Source organism: Bos indicus x Bos taurus, chromosome 17, assembly GCF_003369695.1.
Source record: "Bos indicus x Bos taurus breed Angus x Brahman F1 hybrid chromosome 17, Bos_hybrid_MaternalHap_v2.0, whole genome shotgun sequence".
NCBI classification, from domain to species: domain Eukaryota; kingdom Metazoa; phylum Chordata; class Mammalia; order Artiodactyla; family Bovidae; genus Bos; species Bos indicus x Bos taurus.
The window spans coordinates 63,652,803-63,672,270 of NC_040092.1; the positions used below are offsets into that span (position 1 = coordinate 63,652,803).

Here is a 19,468-nt window from a genome sequence, read left to right on the forward strand (position 1 = left end):
TTATCTGTTTTAAATATAGCAGTATTTACATGTCCACCCAAACTCCCTAACTATCCCTTTCCCCCTTCTCCCATTTGTACATTTCTGTTTTGTAAATGCTCATTTGAATAATTTTTAAATATTCTGCTTATAAGCTCTTTTAAAAATTTCTCGCCGTTCTCTCCTTTTTTGAAGTATAATGTGTTTGCTCCTTTGTCTCCTTTTCATTGGTTTCTTACACATATCCAAGAAGTCGTGTGTGTGTCCGGTGTCCCTAGATGTATAAATCATATACCTTTCATTATGGACATCCCTGAGTCCCTTTTGTCCCATGCTTCAAACACTCTTTTGTTTCGGGTGATTGCTTCTCATTTGGTTAGTGAAGTGACCCTCAGGGCAGGAATCCATGTGGTATTTAGCAAAGTGTGTAAGCATGACAAGATCTCTTGAAAACAAGCTCTGAAAGTCTGAGAGTCATTAGCAGAGGCCTGGCAGGGTGGGCTGGACAGAAGATGCAGTGTGAAACAAGTAGGCTGTGGTCATTATGAAGTGAAGCACTTTCTGTTTCTTTGTAATGCTGACTTGAAGGTGGCTAGATGGAGGAGCCTGGTGGGCTGCAGTCCATGGGGTCGCTAAGAGTTGGACACAACTGAGCAACTTCCCTTTCACTTTTCACTTTCATGCATTGGAGAAGGAAATGGCAACCCACTCCAGTGTTCTTGCCTGGAGAATCCCAGGGACGGCGGAGCCTGGTGGACTGCTGTCTATGGGGTCGCACAGAGTCGGACACGACTGAATCGACTTAGCAGCAGCAGCAGCAGCAGAGAGGAACTGGGAGCAACTTGCTGGGTGCTTTCCATGTCTCCTTCCTCTCTACCAGCTCATCATACTCACCCCATCACACAGCAGAGTTAATACAAAGGAGGGAGAGGAACTATCAGGGACATGTTCTGAAATTACTGGAGAAAGAGCAACTCCCGTCTGGAGAGTAGGAAAAAATAGAATACAAATATATCCATTCTGTTCTTACTATTTTATTGTGGGATGCTGGTCAGGGACAGTTCCAAAAGAGAGTGAGGTTGTGGAAGTGACGATTTTCTGTAGAAAGAAAGGGAACTGTGGAAAAAATACAGTAGTTAAAAATGAAGTGTGTATTTCCTATGCCCCCACAGACTTGGAAATGCTTCCTAGTGGTGTCATACGGAGTGAATTTTGTGGCTTGTCTCTGATTCATGCCAGTCCTCCTGGGTACATACTCCTGGAGATGATGTAGCAGAAGGCAGGTCAACATGACTTAGGTTGATTAAAGGGCTGTTATCTAAAGGTTATTGTAACTATTTCTATAGAGCCCAAGTTTCATTCCTTCCTTTGTATTTTTAATTCAAAATTTAGACTTTGTGATTTGCAAGGAAACACAAGAAGTGGGTGATGGAGACCCTGTAAAAATGCAGAATCCCTTCATTTATGTACCTGAGTTCTTCATACTAGATGTGTTTGCCTGCACATAAGTCAGAGAGCAAAGACATAACTCGATGATGTTAAAATATTCAGCTTTTAAAGGCCCAAGACATAGAACCAAATTGTGGTTGCAAAAAGAAGAAACTAAAATACTTTACATGAATAAAAATGTTAATTGCTGGGGACTTGCCTGGAGGCCAGTGGTTAAGACTTTGCCTTCCAATGCACAGGGAGTGGGTTCCATCCTTGGTTGGGGAGCTAGGATCCCACATGCCTCATGGCCAAAAAACTAAAGCATAATACAATGTTGTAAGAAATTCAATAAAATAAAATAAAAATAAAAAATGTAAAAATGGTCCACATAAAAAAAACCTTATAAAAATGTTATTTGCGCTCTTACTCTATAATAAAATCTTTCTCTTTTTATTCTCCACCCTCCATATGTTTATACTGATCTTTATTAGTTTTAGGGCAGGGTCATATGAACTTTCAAAGTTTTAATGTTTTCACATACTTAAGAATTCAATTCAATTCACACTGACTTAGCCTCTAGTATGTCTAAGATGGGCTTCCCAGGTGGCTCATTGGTAAAGAATCCTCTTGTCAATGCAGGAGATGTAGGAGACTTGGGTTAGATCCCTGGGGCAGGAAGATCCCCTGGAGGAGGAAATGGCAACCCACTCCAGTATTCTTACCTGGAGAATTCTATGGACAGAGGAGCCTGGCGGGCTATAGTCCATGGGGTCGCAGAGTCAGACACGGCCGAGCATGCACACACACATGCCTAAGACATTGGGCCAGGTGGGATGAGACTGCCAATTAAAACCAAAACATGGCCTCAGCTCTAAGAGTGTCCTCTTTCAGCATAGGGAGAGCAAGCTAGAGATCTTGGAAATGAGCAAACATAACAAAGTAAGAAAACTCAGAGGAAGTCAGCATGACCTCCTCACATTCAGAGGCAAAGTCCCAGTGGAAAATGCTCCCAGGTCTTTCCAAGTCCTGCTTCTCCTGGAACACTGTACACTCGCAGCCTGTCTTTCCGTCTGCAAAACAAGAAGAGAGGTGAGGAGGTTTTACTGATGAAACAGGACATGGGGGGTCAAGTCATCAGTTTGGTGTTTCTAGAACTAGGAAATCTAAGGCAAATTGGGCAGCTCCAACCTGACTTGTCTCCAGCAGTGCTGCCTGGCGCACGGACACTCAGGCGTCTGGCCCTTAGAATGTAAGGTATGCAGGTTGCCCTCTTGGCTGCTGCTTCTCTGTCTACTCTGCTATCTCCAATTTCTTCTTTCTTGTGTCAGGCAATCACAAATTGCCCAAAAAGTTAGCTATCCAAATGCCAACTCCCCCTTCTTGAAGAAATCCCTCATTGTCTCAAATGATTCATCTGATGCTCATTTAGTCTGTTTGGGCTGCTGTAACAAAACCCCACAGACTGGGTGACTTACAGGTGGCAGAATTTTATTTCTCACCATTCTCGGGGCTGAAAAGACCAAGATCAAGGCACCTGCAAATCTGGTGTCTGGTGAGGGTCATAGACTCTGTCTTTTTACTGCGTCCTCCTGTGCTAGAATGGGTGAAGTAACTCTCTGGATCTTTTTTATAAGGGCACTAATCCCATTTGTGACCTGTTCAACTCCCGAGAGCTCCACTTCCAAATAACATTGCACTAGGGATTAGGTTTCAACATACGAGTGTTGGGGGAACACAACATTCATAGCGTGCCCCATCTACCTAACCCTCCCCCAACTTAGTTAAAACTCCTGTCCAGCTCTTTGCAACCCCATGGACTGTAGGCTGCCAGGCTCCTCTGTCCATGGGATTCTCCAGGCAAGAACACTACAGTGGGTTGCCATTTCCTCCTCCAGAGAGTGTTCCTGACCCAAGGACTGAACTCACAGCTCCTGTGTCTCCTGCATTGGCAGGTAGATTCCTTACCTCCCCGTCACCTGGGAAGCCCCAAACCCCTTGGTGGGAGAAACAAAAACCCAACATCATGCCACGCCCCCTCCCCGCAATGAGCTGACAACTCTACTGAAAGATTCCTTTGTCTTTTTTTCCTACCTATCTTTTGCTTGTATAGACTATAGTTTATAGATGGTCTAGGAAAGTGTTTCCCAAACCTTTTTCCTCTTTTAATTTTTACTGGAGTGCAGTTGCTTTACAATGTCATGTTAGTTCCTACTCTCCAGCAAAATGGATCAGCTATATGTATAAATGTATCCCTTCTTTTTTGAGTTTCCTTTCCATTTAGGTCACCACAGAGCACTGAGTAGGATTCCTTGAGCTATACAGTAGATCCTCATGAGTTATCTATTTTATACACAATGTCAGTAGTGTATTTATGTCAATCCCAATTTTCCAATTTAGCTCATCCCCCTTTCCCCCCTCAGTATCCATACATTTGTTTTCTACATCTGTGCTTTATAAGTAAGATCATCTATACCAATTTTTTTTCAGATTTCTCAAACTTTAATATGCACAGGAGACAAGTCACCCAGGGAACTTATTAAATTGACAGTTTTGAACTCTATAAGTCTGGGGTGTGACCTGAGATTCTGCATTTCGAACAGATTTCCAGGTGAGGCTGATGCTACTGGTTTCTGAACCACATGTTGATTAACAAAGGCCTAGTTATTATGATTGATTGCAGTCAGAGTGTTTTTGCTCCTTTTTGGTAGGCCCTGGAGGACTCTGTAGCCCTGACTGCTGACTGCACCCCTATGAATATGGTTCTAAGTTCTGGTCCTTGTATTGGGGCCCCATCGTCCACTTCAGTTGACCCAAAAGTTTTTCTGGGTGTGTTCTTTCATAGGTATTAGTACTACTTCAGTTCATCTTCACATAAACATCAGTGTTATTTTCTCTGTTTTGTAATTGAAGAAACAAACTGTGAAAAGTTAAATGGCTCATTCAATCTTACACAGCTATGCACCACATTGGCCAAAAAGTTAATTCAGAGTTTTCCATAACATCTTATAGAAAAACCCAGTTGAACTTTTTGGCCAGCCCAATATATAAAGCCAGTAAAAAAAAAAAAAAAACTTCTGTCTCATCTCTCTTCAACCCTTTTCCCCAAGGGTTATTCTTAGACGAATAGTACCTCACAATTTTCCCAAAGATTGGCATAGAGTTTCTTTGAAGTAATAAGAAGAAGAAAAAGAAGACGAACTGAAGGTTATTAAGTGTTTCTAAGTACCAAGCCCAGTGCTGAGGACTTTACTTTCAATATCTTGTTAATTTTCACATCTACCCAAAGAGGTTGCTACTAGTATGATTTAGACTTAAAGAAGTTAAGACAGTAAGGAAGCTGAGATTAGAACTATAAGCTGCTTCAGTCCAAAGCCCAAACTGTTAACTGTAACACTGTGTCATGGTATATATTGCTACAGAAATATCTTTTAGGTTTTAATCCCAGAAAAAGAGAATTCCAGTAGGATGCAGAAAGAAGTAAGGCTAGAGAAGTGGATATTAGTAAGACAATTCTGCCAGTTATAATGAAGAGATTTGCCCTGGTTATTTGGAGTTTTCTATAAACTTGCAATGGACATTCACAGAGACACAATGATCACTTTTTAAGATCTGAACTATTGCACAGACTTAAGTGTTTGTCATTTCAGGAGCTGGTGTTCTTGGAACTACACATTTCTGGATCTCCTATTAATTTGTAGTATGAGTAGGGGTTTGTCATTTATAAAATCATGAGGTCTTTTTCCTCACTTGTAAATTGTATAAAATCCTCATCAAATTGAAGACCAGATATTCCAATAGCCTGGGAATGTGAGGTGCAGAGAATTTAAGTGACTCTTCTAGGGTGACCAAGAGATAATTAATCATGGGGCTTAACTCAGAATCCAGGTCTCCTAGTGTGCACTTCTGGTATTATTCAACCAGCCCGTGGAATATCTCCCTTTGCACATGCTTTTGGGAAAATGTGCTGGTTCAGAACCTGATCACTAGGACCTGTTAGACACCCTTCAAGGGGAATACGTCTCTACTCGGCAGTTTGTGCAACTTTTGCTCTCTGAGGCTGACTCTTTGCCAATATGTGACTTCTTGAGAGACAGTAGGGGCCCTCGGCACTGGGCACAGCCACTCCTGGAAACGTGAAGCACGAGCCTGCTCTTACTGTGTGCCTATAACTCGTGTTCGGGCATCCTTTTGCCTTTAATGAGATTTTGCAGTGACAGGATTGGAACAGATTGCTGGCATTATGGCAGCCAGGATATTGTCAGGAGGAACTTGGCAGTGCTCGTAGGTGTTATGATGCTGGCTCTTTGCTCAAGGGCAAGAATATCGAAGGGAAAATTAGAAATGAGACAGAGAGTGAGAGGTAATGTCAGAAAAGTTCAGAAGATGATACTGGTAGCAGTGAATACACTGGAAATTTTGTGAGGTTTACATACTTTGAATCCTTGGTGACTGAAGACATAGCCAAGAATTGCTTCAGTGATATTCCCTCATAAATCTGCATAATAATCTCTCAGCGGGGATTTGGTGAAATTACAAGTATTCATTTACTAAATTGGGTTCAGTGTCTGTATCATGCACACCATATGAATATTCAGTTCAGTGAATGCTTCCCAAGCTATGTTGAAGTTAACACATAAGCTGAATATAACTCAAGTAGAACTCAAAATTGCGAGCTTATTTTAATCTAACAGAGGTCCTAGTGTCTTAAAGAATTGGACCCATCCCCAACCCCAAAATGTCCATTAATACTCAATCTAATAAAACAAAATGTTAAGTCTTTTCAGTATTTGTATCTGATTTTTGGCATAAAGTATTTTTCTTTATAATAGAGGATTAGGATAATAATGCCCAGGGCTATGAATGGTTCCTTAGAACACAGTGGCAGCTGCCAGGCAGATTCAGGAAGAATGTTTAATTACAATGCTCAGTAATAACAACAAAGGAAAAGTTCAATGAGAAGAAATAACTGTTATGAGACCGAGGTCTGTGCTGAGAAGAGGAGGTATAGTAGAGCACTTTTCCGGACCATAGACATTGGTTTTAGCTGAAGTTGTCTTGGCAGCTGATGGGCCATTTACCTTCAAATGTGACCATTTTTCTTCTTAAAGCAGCTCAGTTGACTTTCTGAGTTAAGGATTCAGAATTACTTGTATTTCCCCCCAAAAAATGTGTTGGGTTTTTTTTTCCCCCTAAATGAGAAGTAGGACTAATTCTCAGAGAAGAGTTGATCACCTCTCATTCTGTATAAGAAAAGCGCACTTAGCTAGAAGTCAGTTACTCTGAGTTCCTGTCCAAGACTGTAACAAACCTACCGTGAGGCCTCAAACAGCTGATTCATCTCCCTGCCTGCCTGTGTGCTCAGTCACTTCCGTCGTGTCCAACTCTGCAACCCCATGGGCTGCAGCCCGCCTGGCTCCTCTGTCCATGAGATTCTCCAGGTAAGAATACTGGAGTGGGTTGCCATGCCCTCCTCCAGGGGATCCTCCCAGTGCAGGGAAAGAACCCCTGAATTGGCCAGGAGACCTTTACCACTAGTGCCACCTGGGAAGCCCTAATTCGTCTCTCTGAGCTGCTTTCAACTATGAAGTTTTCCATGATATTCTGATTATTAACATAGATATATTAAGAAAATTCCTTTTGGAACATTCTTGGTCATAATATTTTATTTAACCCTAAAATATAATCTGATTTTAGATCCATAGTAGATGCTCAAATGCAGTATGTGAAATTCTATTGGTAGTTTTTATACTTATTTTATGGAGGGTATTATACTAAATATGCTTCATATGCAAAATAGCAGTATATAAGATAGATTTATTTATTTTATTTTTTATTTAAAAAAGATTTTTCCCCCTTGATCTGTTCTCTGTATCTATGAGCTTGTTTGTTTTTTAAAGATTCCACTTAATGAGAGATTATGTAATGTTGTTTGTCTTTCTCTGACTTATTTCACTTAGCATAATGCCCTTAAGGTTTATCCATGTTGTTGTAAATAGCAATAGGATAGCTTTATTATTGGGCTTCCCCTGTGGTTCAGACAGTGAAGAGTCTTCCTGCAATGCAGGAGACCTGGGTGTGATCCCTGGGTTGGGAAGATTCCCCGGAGAAGGAAATGACAACCCACTCCAGTATTCTTGCCTGAATAATCCCATGGACAGAGGAGCCTGGCAGGCTACAGTCCATGTGTTTGCAAAGAGTCACACATGGCTGAGTGACTAATATTTTCACTTTCAGCTTTATTATTATCTTCACTTTATAGATGGAGAAATTGAAGGACAGAATGCTTAAGTTGTTTGCACAATACTTAAGTAACAAAACAGATTCAAACTTGACTTTCTCTGACACCAACAACTATGCATTCAGCATTCTTATCTCCTTCCTTTAAGATAACTTCTGGATACAGAATAAGCTTCCCGGGTCCATCACTAGTATGTTCTGAAAGAGTTAGCCTGGGTTCTGAATTGAATGTGTTACTCATGGAAAGGTGTCTAGAGCGAGAGATGGGAGGAGAATGTTGTTTAAAGGACAAAGCCTTGAATTTTAGAGGAGCTAAAAGAAGGAGATGCAATGTAATTCAATATCACTATGCTTAGCAGTAATGAACAATTAGTGAGGTCAGTTTGCCTATCTCTGAGGTTGTTACTTTCATGTCTCTATGGCTATGGGGCAAATATGAAAGACAGAAACACACAAGTATGCAAATGGCACTTGGGAAGATAGTACATGAAAGTGGGTTGCACATACAAGGCAGAATGTAACTTCACTTGTATCTGTCGTGTCACTTGGGGAAAGCTTCGGAAAGATAATGCAAGGATTTGGGGAAGGAACTAAATGTTAAATCCAAGAGATTTATTTTAGCAGAGATAGTATGTACTGATTAGAAGACATAGAGGTTGCAGCTAGAGAATTGGGTGTGGAGTTGTCTTGCTGTAAGACAAGCCAAGTCTGAGGAAAAGAATTTAGTGGCAGTTATCAAGAGACATGAATAAATGTCTGAAAAAAGATTCATCGATCTGAGGTGGTGAGGTGTCAAGCTGCAGTGCCCCTCATAGGGATGCCTCCCAATGGGAATGTTTGTACTTGGACAGGTGCCAGACAGGAAATTGTGTGCTGAACTTACCTTAAGGTTATAGCAACTTATGTAGAAAATAAAACAAAATTCCCCAAGCATGAAATTAGAGGAAATATATTTTTCGGTAAAGAAGTTCAAATTTAGATCCTATCAAACATGATAATCAGTTATGAAGAAATAGCTATGACTTGCCAAAGCAAACTATATAAGAAGAAGAATAAAAAGGTCTCCTATAATTAGTGAGAATACTCAAGAATATTTTGATGGGACTTTTCAGGGGGTCCAGTAGCCGGCACTCCATGCTCCTAAAGCAGGGGGCCCAGGTTCGATATCTGGTCAGGGAACTAGATCACACATGCTAAAACTAAGAACCAGTGAAGCCAAATAAACAAATATATTTTTAAAGAGTATTTTGAAGAGGTAGGTGGTGAGATTTAAGTAGAAAGACTATAGAGTATTATCATATTGGAAAGCAAGCTATGGCAATCGGCATGAAAGGTCTAGGAGACACTAAAATTGTCAGGGGCGAATTGAGTTGACATAAGCTTCTCCTTGATCCCTGGGTTGGGAAAATTTCCTGGAGGAGGACGCACTCCAGTATTCTTGCCTGGAGAATCCCATGGACAGAGGAGCCTGGTGGGCCACAGAAAGAGCCAGACAAGACTGCCGCTGCTGAGCATACACAAGCTTCTCCTTGGATATTTTTTACTAATGTACTTCATTGGGAAAATTGTCATTGTTAAGCTACCACAAAGATGAAACTGATTCTTTTAAATTCTTAAATTTATAAAATGCAAGTCCAGAATTAGAAGGAAGGTCTTTCTGCATTCATAGGGCAGATAGAGAATCATGTGCAAATGAAGTTGTCCATCTCATGCTATTTACAAGCAAAATCTATTCTTAAATAAAAACAATCTGATTCTAACATCTTCATTTTGTTAAAACTGTGAATGGTATTATGGTAAAGTAAGTAGATGTCAATGTAAATCAGGGAAGAAAGCATAAAGGGATCATTGGAAAAGGTTCTAAGTATAGCATTATACTGATGAAAAAGCCATTTCTAAAGCCAGAGGACAGAAAAGGGGATACTCCTTTCGTATTTTGGTGAGCCTCATAAGCATGAATGCAGGTAGAAATCATTGGAAGTGTACATACCCAGGGTTAGATGGGCCTTCACTATGCTCTGCTTAGCCAGCTAACAGAGCATGGAGCTCAGCCCCAGTGAGGTCAGGAAGCTATTTATGTTCCTTGGTGACTTTACTTGGATTACAAATGAAGCATCCTCATTTCGGGAAACAACATTCAATAGGAGGTCTGACCTTGTGCAAAAAAAAAAAAAAAAAGGAATGAACCTGGGAAAATGCCCCCTTAGACCAGAACATTTTCAAGCAAGTTGACTTAGTTTTTGTTTCAGCCAAAGTTTTTGGTTCATCTATAAAATAAATGGTTAAAAAATACTTTGAAAAATAACAACCAACAAACAAAACAAAGCAAACGAGATTTTTTTAGGTTTCTTCTCTGGAATTGTCTCTTTTGGTAAGGTCACTTTTTCTGTGGGTATAATCATCAGGTCAGTAAGCTGCAGCCATGAAAGATTGCAAAAACAAACGGAATTGTCTGATTTAAAAGTCAAAGGTAGTTCATCTTTATTTCATACATTTTGTTTATAATATATTGAATTTAGTGTTTATAAACAATTTGAGGTAACAATGTCTAGACAAAATCATTTTCCATGTTACAGTCTTTCAAATGGAAAGGGCTAGGTGGCATTCCCTTGCCAGCATTCAATAATCCTTTTAATTGTTCTAAAGTGGCTACAGCTTTGAGTCAGAGACCTATACTGACTTCAAACTTACAGCAAATGCCTTTCTTGGGTTCCAGTTGACTTCAACAGAACTTATTTAGCACTGGTTTAACAGCAACTGGCCGTATTGAATGACCTTGGAATAGGTGGGACAATTTATCTGAACATTTTCATTTAAAGTGTAGTAAACAGAAGTTAGGGGCTTCCCTGGTAGCTCAACTAGTAAAGAATTTGCCTGCAATGCAGAAGACCTTGGTTCAATTCCTGGGTTGGGAAGTTCTGCAGGAGAACGGATAGGCTACCCACTCCAGCATTTTTGGGCTTCCCTGTTGGCTCAAATGGTAAAGAATCCACCTGCAATGCAGGAGACCTGGGTTCGATCCCTGGGTTGGGAACATTCCCTGGAGGAAGGCATGGCAACCCACGCCAGTGTTCTTGCCTGGAGAATCCCCATGGACAGAGGAGCCTGGTGGGGTACAGTCCATGGGGTCATAAAAAGTTGGACACTACTGAGCACAGCACAGCAAGCAGAAGTTAGATGCTTTATGAAGGAAACTAAATTACAATAGAAAATTAAAATTTTAAGAAAAAAGAGGTTGCATATGTTGTGACTAGTTGGAAAAAGAATAATGGATTTGATCCTGAGTTTCAAATTTACCTGACTTGGTGATTTACTGAATATTATATATTTGGGGGCTTCCCAGGTGGTTCAGTAGGTAAAGAATCTGCCTGCAATGCAGGAGACCCAGGTTCAATCTCTGGGTCAGGAAGATCCCCTGGAGAAGGGAATGGCAACCCACTCCAGTGTTCTTGCCTGGGAAATCTCATGGACAGAGGAGCCTGGTGGGCTAGTCATATTTACAGGTATTTATTTCAGTGTCTGTAATATGGGAACAATAATTCCATCCTGCCCTATGTTGGAACACAAATGTAAATGGACATTAGGATCATGAGATTAAAAATGCTACATGTATACCTGTGGTGGATTGATTTTGATATTTGGCAAAACTAATACAATTATGTAAAGTTTAAAAATAAAATAAAATTTTAAAAATGCTATATAAATATGAATGACCCAGTCATTTACATTGAACCCAAATGAAATTTTACTTTTATTTATTTTTTTTTTGAAATTTTACTTTTAAAACAGGATTTTATATACAAATTGAACTGAATTTCAGTTGAAAATTTAAAAACCATATAACAACATACTCTGACGGAAACATTTTGGGGAAGCTGGACTTTACTTTAATGACTGAAAAAAAAGAGAAAAATCAGCTGATTAATTTTCATCTAAGACATGATTCTGTTATATCTAAATCCCAAGTGAGAACCAGTATTTCTAGAAATTTTAAATGACTGTTGATATGTGGGAAGAATTCTACAATTAAGTACATAATATTGTTATTCATTCCTCCATTTTAAAAAAGCACTCATTATGTGCCTCATATCTGGTCCCATCACTTCATGGGAAATAGACGGGGAAACAGTGGAAACAGTGTCAGATTTTATTTTTGGGGGCTCCAAAATCACTGCAGATGGTGACTGCAGCCATGAAATTAAAAGACGCTTACTCCTTGGAAGGAAAGTTATGACAAGCTAGATAGCATATTCGGAAGCAGAGACATTACTTTGCCAACAAAGTTCTGTGTAGTCAAGGCTATGGTTTTTCCTGTGGTCATGTATGGATGTGAGAGTTGGACTGTGAAGAAAGCTGAGCACCAAAGAATTGATGCTTTTGAAATATGACATTGGAGAAAACTCTTGAGAGTCCTTTGGACTGCAAAAAAGATCCAACCAGTCCATTCTAAAGGAGATCAGTCCTGGGTGTTCTTTGGAAGGAATGATGCTAAAGCTGAAACTCCAGTACTTTGGCCACCTCATGTGAAGAGTTGATTCATTGGAAAAGACTCTGATGCTTGGAGGGATTGGGGGCAGGAGAAAAAGGGGATGACAGAGGATGAGATAGCTGGATAGCATCATGACTCAATGGACTTGAGTTTGAGTGAATTCCAGGAGTTGGTGATGGACAGGGAGGCCTGGCGTGCTGTGATTCATGGGGTCACAAAGAGTCAGACATGACTGAGTGACTGAACTGAACTGAACTGACTTGCTAAACACCCTGCTAGATACTGGAGATACCATGGGGAGGAGAAAGGAGATGGTCTTGGACTAGCCATTTGGAGTTCTGACTTGAGTCTCTACTTTCCATGGCAGCAAGAAGACATCAAAATACCAGTGATGAATGTATCATGAGAGGACACAACATCATCATATAAAAAGTTACCCAGACTTTAATGGTGAGTTCTAGACTGTGGACTCAAGGTAAGATGTAGAGTGTGGCCACTGGAAAATTATGGAGCTTATTGTTACTGCCTTTTTGTTAGTTGGTTGGCTAGTTGTTTTTTCCCAGCTGTCTTCAACCCTTAGAACTCTAATGCTGAGAATAGTATAGAGATGAAAAGTCTGAGTTGTTCTGTAACTGATTATATTACTATAAATAGCTTCTAATCTTGGAGGATTTTGGAAGCTTTAAAAATAATTTTTCAGATCCTCCATCTGAAACATGAAATTAATTAGAGGGGACTGAAAGCCAAGCACTGAAGAATTGATGCTTTTGAGCTGTGGTGTTGGAGAAGACTCTTGAGAGTCCCTTGGACTGTAAGGAGATCCAACCAGTCCATTCTGAAGGAGATCAGCCCTGGGTGTTCTTTGGAAGGAATGATGCTAAAGCTGAAACTCCAGTACTTTGGCCACCTCATGTGAAGAGTTGACTCACTGGGAAAGAGTCTGATGCTGGGAGGGACTGGGGGCAAGAGAAGAAGGGGATGACAGAGGATGAGATGGCTGGATGGCATCACCAACTTGATGGACATGAGTTTGAGTGAACTCCGGGAGATGGTGATGGACAGGGAGGCCTGGCATGCTGCGATTCATGGGGTCGCAAAAAGTCGGACACTACTGAGCGACTGAACTGAACTAAAGATCACAGAGAGGATCTTCCACCCTCAATTGAGGAAGGCAATCATGTCTACTTCCAGTAAAATGAGAAGACGCATGTGTACAGTTATAATGATCTTCTCTCCTGAGATTAGATTGGGGGTCTAATGTGGAGGTGGGTGTGATAAATGCATAGTCTGTTGTTGTTCAGTTGCTAAGTCCTGTCCGGCTCTGTGCGACCCCATGGATTGTAGCACATCAGGCTTCTGTCCTTCTCCATCTCCGGGAGTTTGCTCAAACTCATGTCCATTGAATCGGTGTTGCCATCCAAATATCTCATCCTCTGTCTAGATCACAGACAATTTGCCTCTGCTTCTTATCTTACTTCAAAGTAGGCAACTTTTAGCTTGTTTTCCTATTTGAAATTTGGGGGAGGTGAGTATGGGGGGTTATTTTCTCTAATGTCTTCTGGTTGTTAGGAGCTTCACATTTGTTCTCATCTCAGGTAATCCCGAGTCCTTTCGGAGGAGACTGAGAGATTTACAGAGAGTAAGAAAGAGCTCTCACGTGCCCATTATGTGCTGACAGGGCTTCACAATGGGCTGCTTAGAGTTAGTGAAGTTGTATAATCTTGCTTGGGTTTTCTTGCCGGTTAATCCTAGTACAATTTACCTCATTAATTTGATCTTAATGAGTTCATCAGCAATGATTTAATACAACTTTGAGGAACAGCTTTCTTTAGTCTTTAATTCGCGACAGTTCCCCTTCTATTTGGCAGTACATTAATGGAAATGGAAAATTGCCTCATTCGAAATGTCAGAATAATACTGCACCAAAAACAATTCAGTCATGTCTTTCAAACCACGCACATATGGTTCATCACCAAATGTCCCTGTTCCTCCCCCCTCCCTCCCAGGCCCCCCTCCTGCCTGTACCTTCCCTCCATATTTTCTTTCTGTTCTCCTGTCTCTGGTGATCATTGTTTGGATTAAGTTTCTAAGATCTTTGCATAAGCTTCGCGTCTCCTGTTGTCCAGGAACCACTGCTCATTGCACTGGTTTTTCCCAGATCCTTGAAGTTGGCAGAGTTCACAGATCAGGTGAAAGCTATTGCTTTTAGTATAGCAAATGTCTTTCATCTGCTCTCAAACTTGAAAGGAAAAAAAGAAGTTTATGTGAAGTGTCTTCGAAATAATTTTTGTGCATAATTTTAAGCTGTTTTGTCAAGTTCTCTAAGTAAAGCTATATTCTTCACTCTGTCTACACCAGAGCGTCCTTTTCTTTTCTTTTTCCCCCTAGCACTGTGTTCAAGGAAGTTACTCTGTAGAATAAGTGCCTTTTTTAATGAGTATTTTAGTTGTGGTTTGTTGGGTAAATTCATAATGAGGACCCAGCACAATTTCTCTTGCATTTAAAGATACAAATTTTAAATTGTAATTCATAATTCACTAACACTTAAAGGACATTTAATGAATTTAAAAAATTAGTCTGTAAACTAAGCTACCTAAAGTCTCTCCATTTTTTTTTTTTTTTTTGTAAAGAGAAAGCTGAAAGGTAAAGCAATTTCCAAAGTTATTGATCAAGCATCAACTTTCATGGGTTAACCTCCAAAGAGTATTTTAAATGATAGAATGATAGTATTTTTCTTTCTGTAAAGGACCCCTTCTTCAGATAATACTTGAAGGAAAATGAAACAGTAAAGCAAAAACAACCCCTGCTTGCAATTGTGCATATTTATATCTGTAGACTTATAGTACTTGTCTGAACCTAGATTTTAGAATTTTAATTAATTTATTGGTTTTGATTTTCTTTCCATCAGCAAGCTGACTCATCTATGAAATTATTTTAATTCAAGTAAATGTTTTCTACAGATGGAGTTTCACTTGCTGAGGGGATCAGAAGGTCCTCAGAGGCTGACCTGTAGTTTTGCTTTAGAGGTCAGATCAGAAAGTGAAAAGGATATCACTAGATTTCTCCTGTGTTTCTTTTCTTCTATCTGGTGGAAGATATTTAAGAAATTTGCCAGTTTTACTCTGTAGAGACTGTATCATTACTATCATAGAATTATATATATTTCCATGATTTATTTTGCATCCACTTTGTGATGGGTCCTTTACAGAGGTTATTTAATCTAGTTTCCCTGAAAACAGTAAAGCAGATTTGAAAATAGTTTTCATCGAGGTTTAAAGAGCTGACATTACAGAGATGATATATATGTGGGATACAAGCTTTTCTGATTCCATGATTTTTCTACTGTCTGTGCTATTTACTTTAGAGGAGGAAAAAACATAAAGAATCTATTATCCATGCTCCTTCATTGGCAATAGTCAACCAGCCCTTAGGAGCGGCTAGAGATCCTCACCCCACTCCAATACTCTTGCCTGGAAAATCCCATGGATGGAGGAGCGTGGTGGGCTGCAGTCTATGGGGTTGCGAAGAGTGGGACATGACTGAGTGACTTCCCTTTCACTTTTCACTTTCCTGCATTGGAGAAGGAAATGGCAACCCACTCCAGTGTTCTTGCCTGGAGAATCCTAGGGACAGGGGAGCCTGGTGGGCTGCCGTCTATGGGGTCACACAGAGTTGGACACGACTGAGGTGACTTAGCAGCAGCAGAGATCCTCACGTCCTGAGGTTGGCTGATTATTGCTGAACATTGCCACTGATAAAATATGATTCATTATATTATAACTGAACCATGTCCTGTACTTTTGCCCATTGTCTTCTATATTCTCTAATAATACAATTAGTCAAATCTTCCTCCATATTATGCCTTCAACTGGTTGAAGACACTACTGACACCCTAAATTGATGTCTCCTCTGGGCAAAAACTTTCCAATTCCTTGCTTCAGGGTCTTTCATAATGAAGTCACTATAGGACACAATAGACCTTATAAAATATGAACCAGTAGAGAAGAAAAGAGTACTTAATTTTGGCATTATATTTTTTTACATGTAGACTCAGATGACTCTGTGTGTGTGTGTGTGTGTGCACGTGCCTGCATTATATAAGTTTAGGATCAAGTGAAAAATAAATGGCAACATAAATTTCTAGGAGCTGAATCACTATCCTGCCTTTTTGAACCCTATATAAAACTTTACATTCTTTGTATAAGTTTGTACACGCCAACCTGGCCCATCACTGTAACTTTCAATTTGCTTCTATCATTTGGTGCTTGAATCCTCTCTTTTCCCCCACAGCTTTCTGATATCATCACATTTCATAGAATTTTTTTTTTCCGTCTTGTAAGTGAGATAACTGATGCAAATGTCAAACTAGAGAATACTTAACAAATTGTCTGAAGAAGGGGTCCTGTAAACAAGTTTCTAGAACTTAACTCCATGGCCTTTCCCATCCAAGTCAGCCCCTCTGATTGGTTTTCATTTAGGTTCCCTGATCACTTGAGCCTTCCCCCAAAATGAGGACTGTCCCCAAGGACTCTGCCTCTATTTTCAAGTACCATTTAAGCCATTCAGCCTTCTTTTTCTTGTGATCTTTGCTTAGCTTTTTTGTTTTGTTTCTAAATTCATATCTGGATGTTAGACTTCATGCCACCATTCTGACATACGCTTTGTTTTAGGCTCTTTGTGTGTGATATTTATCTTTGGTTTTACAGCCCATTTATTCACATATTATTAATTCATAGGTTACATAAAGTGCACAAAAAATACTCATTTACTGGGGACTTTCTATGTGTAGTCAAAAATGCAGGCCCAGTACTCTGCACACTTATAAATATACCAAAGTTTTGCTCTTTTGTTTCTTTTTAAAGCTGAGTTCAGTCAGTTGTATCATGAGTAGACACAAAGAATCTTCAGATTCCTCTCTCTATTTTTCTCAAAGAGATTCTAACAGTTTTCTAAACTGTGGCCCAGGGCTCTTTCACCCACTGTTTTGTTCATTAAAGGTGCTCAATACACAGGCTGTGGATCTCAACCTCACTGAATTCTGGTCACTTCTGATTATCTGCTTTAGAACTTAACATCTAAACTGTTATATCCATCTAATTTCTTCCTTTACAGAATTGCTACCTTTGGGAAGGCACTTGCTTTCTTTCCTTATTTCTTGTAAAATCTTGTGTTTTACAAACTGGGGTTCATTTTGCTTGGTTTGATACTCCTTTTCATTGTGATTCTCACACCCAGGGCGACCCCATCATGCCCACAGATTCTCACCACTTCCACATCACCAATTCATTCTGGATGCTCAAAATCAAGGACAATTGTGAATAAACTCAACATCTTCAAGATATGATAGTTTCAACCACATCCATATTAACTAATACCAGAAAGCAAATGAGTGATTAAATTCAAAGGGGCTGTTCTGAATGCTAATTTTCTTTTTTAATCCAGAAAAAAACAGCTCTAACACTTCTTGAGTACCTCTTCTCTGCCAGACACAGTCCCAGTTGTGTTCCTATAAGTTATCTTTAAAGTATGTGAAAGACAATCTGGTCATCTATTGTTTTAAGCAAATTGCTTTGTTTGTACAAGCTAATTAGGGAGATGAATGGTAGATCATAAATATTTGGCACCCGTGGAATGAAATTGAACTCTCCTTTTGAATGTTTCAATAAATTTGATTGACTTAAAATTTAAGTAAATGTTATTTATATAAATACACGCACATGATGAGTGCCCAGTAATATTAAATGATGCCAAAGGTTAGAAAGAACAAACTTTGTTTCCTGGTTTTTGCTGTGACCAGAAGAGCATGTACCAAAATAAAACTATAACATGTCTCGTGATTGTTGTTAACTGGCTGAAACCAGCATATATCAGAGGGCAGAAGCTTATCCTTATATGCAGTTTTAAGAGCAAAGAATCTCAGGTTACATCACCAATTCTTAAGTACTTACCCACAATGCAGACCTTAGACCTTCTGAGAAGTTTTTCTTGTTAGGGAAGTTCTCTGGCTGTAAATAGTAAGGAGGCGTGGACAGAAAGCTACCCTGAGAGTCAGGTGAAATAGATTCTGCTGCTGCTGCTGCTGCTGCTAAGTCGCTTCAGTCGTGTCCGACTCTGTGCGACCCCATAGACGGCAGCCCACCAGGCTCCCCCGTCCCTGGGGCTCTCTAAGCAAGAACACTGGAGTGGGTTGCCATTTCCTTCTCCAATGCATGAAAGTAAAAATTGAAAGTGAAGTCGCTCAGTCGTGTCTGACTCTTAGTGACCCCATGCACTGCAGCCTACCAGGCTCCTCTGCCTGTGGATTTTCCAGGCAAGAGTACTGGAGTGGGGTGCCATTGCCTTCTCCAGAAATAGATTATAGTAATTTTTAAATTAATTACTGATAGAGTATAGTTGCTTTACAATGCTATAGTGGCTTTACAATGTGTTAGTTAATGCTGTACAGCAAAATGAATCATATGTATATGTATACATACCTACATGTATACATATATCCCCTCTTTTTTTATTTCCTTCCCAGTTAGGTCACCACAGAGCATTGAGTAAGTTCCCTGTGCTATCCAGTATGTTCTTATTAATTATCTATTTTATCCACAGTACCAATAATGTATACATGTCAATCCTAATCTCCCAATTATCTCACCACCCGTCTTTTCCCCTTGGCGTCCATGTTTATTCTCTACACTTTTATTTCTGTTTTGCAAGTGCAATCATCTATACCATTTTTTCTAGGAATATCACAGATGGCTTCCACTGGAGGGTGTGTTGGATTCATTACGATAGACCAGGGGAGAAGGGCATAGGAGTCAGGTCCACCAGGACTAAACTTGCTGGGCAAAGGCCTGATAGCTAACGTACAATATCTGCCTTAGTTTCTGCCTTAGCTTCCCTGGTGGCTCAGACAGTAAGGCATCTGCCTGCAACACAGGAGACCCCGGTTTGATCCCTGGGTCAGGAAGATCCCCTGGAATAGGAAATGGAAACCCACTCCAGTACTCTTGCCTGGAAAATCCCATGGATGGAGGACCCTGGTGGGCTACATTCCATGGGGTCGCAACGAGTTGGACACGACTGAGCGACTTCACTTTAATTCTTTCTTTCTTAGGTTCACAGTGTTGTGACTAATGACCACAAACTTGGTGTTCAAGTAGCAGAAATGTACTCTCACGTAGTTCTGGAGGTTAGAAGTCCGGAATCAAGCTGCCAGCAGGGCCATGGACCCACTGAAGGCCTTAAGAAGGCCTTGCCTGCATTTCTAGTTTCTGGTGGCCCCAGGCTCATGGCTAAACTGTGTTACTCCCATCTTGCTCTCCCAGTCAGTACTTCTGTCTT

The 19,468-nt window shown here is 40.2% G+C and overlaps 1 long non-coding RNA gene across 1 annotated transcript; it reads right to left on the bottom strand.

Annotated features, from left to right (window-relative positions):
- Window positions 1-2,150: 2,150 nt before the first annotated feature.
- On the bottom strand, window positions 2,151-18,256 carry LOC113875165. The gene is made up of 3 exons (XR_003506177.1): window positions 18,085-18,256; window positions 9,638-9,801; window positions 2,151-2,480 (listed from the first exon to the last, which is right to left on the bottom strand). It is a non-coding gene; the product is annotated as an uncharacterized LOC113875165 (long non-coding RNA).
- Between the last annotated feature and the right edge of the window lie 1,212 nt (window positions 18,257-19,468).